The sequence below is a fragment of the Adiantum capillus-veneris genome, chromosome 7 (assembly GCF_014529385.1).
Source record: "Adiantum capillus-veneris isolate H3 chromosome 7, ASM1452938v2, whole genome shotgun sequence".
Lineage (NCBI taxonomy): Eukaryota > Viridiplantae > Streptophyta > Polypodiopsida > Polypodiales > Pteridaceae > Adiantum > Adiantum capillus-veneris.
This window is the reverse complement of record NC_140937.1, coordinates 120,350,629-120,358,481: the sequence shown is the minus strand read 5'-3', so window position 1 is coordinate 120,358,481 and position 7,853 is coordinate 120,350,629. Positions and strand designations below refer to the sequence as shown.

At 41.5% G+C, this 7,853-nt stretch overlaps 1 pseudogene; it reads left to right on the top strand.

Annotated features, from left to right (window-relative positions):
• Nucleotides 1-4,008: 4,008 nt before the first annotated feature.
• Nucleotides 4,009-7,333, top strand: LOC147454521 (uncharacterized; annotated as a pseudogene).
• The last annotated feature ends 520 nt before the right edge of the window (nt 7,334-7,853 follow it).

The window sequence follows — 7,853 nt, the reverse complement described above, 5'->3', positions numbered from 1 at the left end:
GCTGATCATCGATTGAAATCTGATTATCTTCTGTTTCAGTAGCACTAGAACAGACCTCTGCCATTGGTTGATCGCACAAAATATCTGATCTTTGAGAATGCTCATCACGTCGGCAAGCATCCGAAGTACCCTCTAGCTTGATGATCTACGAAATATAACCAGGGTTTGAAAGGTCTTTGGTACTCATTTCTGGTTCTGCTCGGCTTGCTGCTTCACAGGCAAACTGCGCGGAAAAGAATTGGTGTGAAACTTGAGAATTAGGCATGGGGATCTGCTTCATATCATTTCCATGAACATTGAAGGATGGCCGAGGGCACTGAATCTGCACGAGATTATATACTTGGAGCGGAATAATGCTGTCCATAAGTAGTTGTCTGCCGAAAAGAGTTGAGTAAGGTAGTAATTGAAGCTGGACATACTGTTCAACTCGAAGCTGCTATGATCGCTGTGTGGGGAAGGCACAAGCAGGCTGCACTACAAAAGAAGGCCGATTAGGAGGCGCAAGGAGCTGTTTCTGGGAACCTACGAACTGCTTGTGGAGAAGAGCGATTGCTTCTGTACGAGAGCAACGACACTGGCTCTTTTATTTATTTAATTGACTTGGCAGCTTTTCGCGTGGAGTTTTTTTTAGAGCTTTTCATTAGAGTGATGTTTTTTTTTAAATTTAAATCTAATGCCACGTGGTGGCTTCTGCGTTCAGATATTGCAAAAAGCACCTTGGGCTCACCAAGTAAAGAATATTTAACATCAATCAACTTGCCATGCAGCACTATCGAGGGGTTATGCATTCAAAGGGTATTCAAAAGCCCTCTATACTTACAAGCTCTGAGCAATCTCTTTCTTTTAAACAAGTGAAAGGGTCAGAGTGGCTTTCTAAAAACATAAGAAAGTGATAAAGTCACTAGGTTGAGCTTAACTCAAATGGGTCTTCGGGAAAGGATTGCCTCAGCTTAGCCTTGAGCTGGTTGAAAATTGAGACTAACCAGTTGCAAACCATGGTAAAGGGAAGAAAACAGTGAAATATGTGAGAAAATAGTTCAAAAATCTTGCAATATATGCTAGTGTTTCCGGTTCGCTTCTTAGTGATAAGGAAGAAATTTGGTTGTTAATCGCTTAATAAAAGAAACTTTCTCAAATATTGATTAGAAATAATTTATAGGATGCAAGAAAAGTCGAGCTATGTGAGACTGTGAAATGAAATGTGAAATAAAAAGAGCTCATCAATATCTGTGTGTGTATCTATAAAATTTGTTAAATTTATGAAAGGTGAAGCTTCACTTTAACATTCTAAAATAATAGATGGCAAGAAAAGTCAAGACATGTCGACGTATGAAACGAAGGGTAAGATCCATTTACTATTTTAAAACTGAAATAACATTTAAGGTAAGCGTCAATCATCTCTCAAAACATTGAAAGTATGCTAATCAAACACTCCTCTAAGCCTTATTTTAAAAAGCCAAAAAAATATGTGTTTTTGGCTTGAAGTAGGCCATAAAGAGGTGGTGGGAAAATGGTGCAATGTTTGAGCCGTTGATGCAAAAGTTGGTGATGGTGGACACATGTGCTCTTGGCTTGAAACTGAAAGTATGTATTGTAAACATTATATCTTCTTTTTAAAGTGTAAATTGTTCTTTCCATCATTGTAATTTGGTACCTTCAATTAAAGCTTCCTTAACTTCTTTGTTTTTCTTGTCTTTCTTTATATGGATTGCTTAAAGAACAAAGCATTAGAAGTACATTCATAATCCCATCTGGCCCACCTACTGGCTCTATGTGACTTTTATTAAAGCGAATCTCGCAAGATCCCCTCCTTCTCGTCTGCCTACTCCCAAGGAGCTGTCCTTTACCATGCCATCGTGGCGTCTCCTCGTCCCTGCACCCCTCGTCTGCATCGCCATCGTCGACGTCAGAGTTGGAGCCATTGAAGTTGTCGTTGATGGCAACAGAAGAGGAAGGCGTTTCGGGGCGCCGCAATTGGCCACCACTGCCAAGGAGGCGAGCACTCATCCTCAAAATGGTGGGCTGTCCTATCATCCACCACAACTATGTGAGACAGATAGACGATTCTCATTAGCACCTCCAGGTTTTCAACGTGAGGATGGAGAGAGAGACCAACACAAAAAATGACCTGCAATTGTCCGTCCACTTTTGTCTCTGTCCTCGTCCCATGTCCTTGTGAGCTCTATTGCACAGCGCAGCTCACTCTCTGCACCCGTACCCCGTTGGATGCAAGCATTCCATGTGATTAATCCCACCTCCACCTCAGTGTTCATCTCCCTTTGCACCAACATGTCGTCCTCGACGGTCTCTCACAAGCCACAACGGTTCTTGCCACAACCTGTCACATCCCGATGAGACCCCCCCCCCCCCCCAAGGCTCTTGCTATCGGTCTATGCTTTACTGATTTGCTGTTGTCCCTATCAACAAGCAGAACCACCTTGTAGAGAGAGAGAGAGAGAGATTCATCCGCAGAGCCCTTTCATCAACTGGACCACCTCCGCCCTGCGCATGAAAATGATGAGCCACTCAATCTCATTCTGGTCCGACTCTGCGCCTCCAAGCCTCTTCGTCATCACCTTGAGCAATATGGCGATGGCTTCTACTACCTGCCGTCAAAGCCATGCTCTACTCCAATTATATATATCGCCTATTCGGTCTCCCTCTATTAAGCCGATCCTACCAGTAAGCTGATCGAAGCATTGTGCAATACCAAGCAAGGCGCAAGAGAAAGCAACGGCGCTCTACGCAGCTGCACCACAGGCGTTCCTTGTAGAAAAACACACCATAGGCACATCATGGATTCGCAAAGATCTCTCTCTCTCTCTCTCTCTCTCTCTCTCTCTCTGTGCAGCTCGACTGACCGACAGATTCGCCCTTCACCTTCTCTCTGCATTTACCTTTTGCTCCCCCTCCACGTGTCGACTCCCTCCCTTTTCCTCTTTGATGACCAAGGGGATCTTCTTAGATTCCACTTAACAAAAACGAGATTTTTTTGAAATCAAAGGGGTATTTTAGTAATTTTTAGACCACCTAAGCATCTTAGAAGAGGTAAGCTGGAAAGTTAAAAGAGAGATAGAAAAACTTTACCTTCAGCTTTCCCTTTTTCAAACTAGATGAACGTAAGCATCCCCTTTGATTCCTCTAAAAAGAAATGAAAAAATCGTTTTGGCCACCTACTACTCCCATGATGTGAAACGTCACAATATATTGATTTGTAAAAGAATCTTTTCATCTTAGACCTCCTAAAAGTACATTTCATGAAAATGTTTTTTGGCTTGCAGAGGCCATAGGGGCCTAGTGGAGAAAACGGGTATTTTTGGTGCCGTTCGTTTTTGAGGGTGAAGATCGATGCCACGTGGATAGGAGACATGAACTTTAGGTTTTTTTTTGGTGTAGAACGTCTTTTCGGGCTGAGGGGATGTCTGCATCACGTGGAAGACGGGAGCTCTGTAGCGCATGTGCCTGAGGGGATGTCTGTAGCGCCTGGAAGAGGCGAGGTCTGCAACGCATGCCCCATCTGGAACGTGTAACAAAACGCAGCGGTGGTTTGCAGCTCAACACAGCCGAATTTTTTTGCACGCGTGCTGCACAATCCTCTTCCCCCCGTATGTTAAGGCAACGTATCACCCTGTTGCGCCTTACAAGGCATTCAATGCGTGATGGCAAGCCTTTCTTTTTTGTGCTACAACACATTTAATGTGATGCAAGCTCACTGCAATGCAAAAACGTGCCGTTTCGGGCTTCTGGCGACTCGAGCAGGACAGTAACAGAGAGCATTTGCTTAACGCCACAACTCAAGAGATCTTATGAAATTGTATAAAAGCAGCCATTTTTCTCCATTTGTGTATCTCAAAGATTGTGAGATAATATTTTGTAGTAAAATTAATTTGCTTGGCAATGGCTTCCAAACAAAACAGTGGGAGTTCTTTTGCTCCCGAAGGGAAGGCTGAGAATGGTACATAAGCAGTGGAGATTCTAATGGTGTTGACAGCGTGAATTTTGAAGGCGATGAGAGCTATTGAAGATTTTCGTCTTGTTTTACTTTTTATTTTTGCTTGGCCAAACTCTTTAAGAATTTGTATCATGGAATCTATTGCTGATCGGCATTATGAATGTGTTACTCACTGCGAAATTGTTGAATATTATTGTCTGATCATGCTTACTTTGATTATTGTTATGGAAATGTGATGGTTGCTTCGCGCATTCTCTTGTTGTCGTCTTGTCTTGCTATTGAGTCCTTGCGTAGTCTTGGCTATTTTCTTGCAATGCGGCGAGCCGTTCTTTTTTTTATATAATATCTAGCTTTCATAGCGCTCGAAGTAGCAATTTTAGTTGTTGTGCTCATCTCTTAAATATCTTGAGGAGCATTCCAAGTGGAGGAAATAGAAATACGTGCTAGAATTCTTGCAATACATATAGATTGTGAGATTGGATAGACCTCTTTCTATGTGATGACCATTTTATCGCCACAGCCAACGAAGCCGAAATTTGGAAACTCATTAGTGCGACAATCTCTATCTAGGCTTGAATCCATTTCAATATTGTCAATGTGATTTCTCTCTCGTTTGCAGTGTTCCTGTTGTGTCTTGGCCCATCGTGACGCTAGCAGAAAAGCAACAGCACCTCAAATTTCGACTCACATCGACAAAATAGAGTCAAAATGGTTTGACCATTTCATATATATGTACGTTGTGCGACACACCTAGGCTTTCTTTCGCATCCCCGCATTGTGCCTTCTCTCCATGAACATAGGCTTGCACGGCTATAATCCTTCTACTATGTAGTTCAAAGATCAATGTTCTAGGTGCATGCCCTCTTCTCCATGTTTGCAAATACATACAGGTGTTTCTTAAGTTTGCTAGTTTTTAACAAGCCAATTGGTAGGCCACTCTTAAGCAATCATACTTGGTCAGCATGTACTCCTTTTGATAGGCCATCTATGAAGAAGTTGTAGTCATCATATTTTGTGTGGAACTTCCTTCCATCATAACTAAGCTACTTACGTAATATATGAAGATAAGACATGGACATGATACAAGATAATAAGTCCTTTTTTTTCTGCTTAAAAAAAAGACTTATTATCTTGTGTTGTGTCATGTCATCTACGGTGCTTAATATCTCATCAATCTCGCCACATAATCATTGAATCTCTCTCTCTCTCTCTCTCTCTCTCTCTCTCTCTCTCTCTCTCTATAACACACACAAACATACATAGACCCGTATCACAAGAACATTTGCCACTCTCATATGATTACCACATTCCTATAATTGCAAGTGCCTCTTTGCCTTCTAGGTGCTTTGATATACAAGGAGTAGTTATACGGCAAGGTTGTCATCTTGAACAATTTGTATGACAAATGACTGCTTGTGTTTCTACCTATCATTATCAAATTTTTTTATTATATATGGAAGGCGTTAGGTCCTCATAATTAATTTTCTATAGAGCTTTGAAGGTTGAAAGAAGGTAATCCTATCTCGAGTGGTAAACGTACCGACGTGCCCACAACTGCATGCACATCATCAACGCCTCACAAAAGATCGAAGCAGGAGCTTCATAGGCCTCACAAGCCTATTGCACGTGCATTTTCATTTGAATGACTTGGTGAACTCTGCATGTGAGCATTCATTATTGCAAAATCATGTTTGTTTGAGAGCGAGAGGTGTTTGTTTATGTTGCTATCTTTTGGATTATGTAGGCAAGCAAGCCGTGGTGGAGCCCATTAATATCAAGAAGGAAGCATATGTTGAAACAATTGCTCCATCCCATGCGCTAAACAAGGCAAGAACTCTTGATATTGAGCCTTTGTCTATTGAGCCTCCCTTGCCACTCCAAGCAACAATTCTCCCAGACCCTATTGAGGACATACCTCTTTATGATGCTAATGATCCGAGTCCAATTGAAATTGACCCTTCTGTTCAACCTTCTGGCTTGTATGGAGTGGGTGAATCATCTCAACTAGATAGCAAGCCTATTGATCTTAGCATTGTTCCATTTCCTCAAAGCCTTCTCCCACAATTCTTGATTACTGATATCTCTGACTCAAGCCCACGATTCTGTATTGAGGGCCAGATATTGAATCTATATGGGACCTACAAAGTTGGCCTTGACCAACTGAAATACAACCGTTACTTGAAGCTCGACTTGGTTGATGAAGAATGCACCGACACTATTACGGTGGTGGTCAATGATCCATACATAGAGCTCTACGTCGACACCACCTCAGTGACTTTGTTCACATTGACAACCCAGTTGTCAGGAGCAAAAATAGGGCAGATGGGGGGTTAGTACTGTATTCCTTGTAGATCGATGCTACTACTACTGTAAGCGCAACAAAACCTTTCCTAGGGTCTCTTACATTTGCTGCTGATTGCAAGATACGTGCAATTCTTGATGACATAGGTGCACAACAATCTTCGAGTGGACGTTCTCAATTGAGCACATTTGAGTTTGTTATTTTACAAAAGCACAACTCGCAGTCAAGATTTGGTGGGTCTGTTGGTGACCTTTTGGTTGCAGATGGTCCTCTCCCATCAAATAGGGCATTTGTAAGAATTGATCTATCTTGTTTATTGTTTTCTAGTCTTTTATTATACATTTAAAATCTTCCATGATATATTGATGCTCTTTTTGATTTCGTTTCCATATTAAATGTTTTCTTGTAGCTGAGTTTTGTGAACTCTCGCAAAGATGATTGCCAACAATTTCTTGAAGAAATGGTTGTTGATGGCCCTGTAATGTGCGTTGCAAGAAACATCGGTGTATTCCTTGGCAAGGCCAATACCTTGTCGATACTGGATGTTACAATTCTAGTGCCTGTTTGTAGTGCACGCCTCAGAGAGGCGCTTGTTGTTGTCTTTCAAGCTCAAACCAAAAATTTGGGCTACAATCGTGAGGTGTGCTCATATAGCATATAGTGATATATTAGAAGTGACTTCTCTCATTTTCTTACATAGTTACCTTGTCCAGGTTGTTAGCACCCTCCGATTCGTCAACTTCAATAATGTGCTGCTGGAGAAGCATTGTTCGAATTGTAAATCCACAAAAGTGTATACACTTAGGCAAGCACCTTATTGTGGATCTTGCAATAACAACACCACAATAATCACAACATCGAAGCTGGAAGCACGTATTGCAACAAAAGACAAAAAGCTTCTTGATGTGCAAGTCATTGGTGTAGTAGTCGATTTAGTGCTTGCATTGGATAGAACCTTCAACCAAATTTACGTTGAGTCCGTTTCTGAGGCAAGAGATACCTTGGCAACAACCTCACGCTTTGGCTGTTTCAAATTCAATGCGAGTGGACACGTGGTGGCATATCAAACTGAATCTTAGTCTTGTGAATGTTTGCCTTTCATTATTAGCTACCCTTTATTTGCCTGCTTGTTCCAACTATATCCTCAAACAAAACCAATGCTTCCATCGTCTACTTCTTTGTAACGTGCTTTTGCACACTTTTGGTTGTGGTTCTAAGTATTGTGGTTATGCTTCTAAGTATTGTTCGCTTCTTCCCCGCATTGAGAACTCAAAGTAGTTCTCTATTTCTCTTCCCTCTCTCTTCTCTCTCTCTCTCTCTCTCTCTCTCTCTCTATATATATATATATATATCGATCTACAATCAAATACAAATAGGCACACACAAATACACAAAACATTCTCTCTCTCTCTCTCTCTCACACACACACACACACATTCTTCTCTCTCTCTCTCTCTCTCTTTGTGTCTACTCCTCAATTCCTCTCTCTATTTATCAATTACATGCAAAACAACGAACACTAACCTCTTCCTCTCTCTATAATGGAAAATCCTACTGGTTTCAGTATTCCAAAAGAGATAGACATTGACATGATATTTA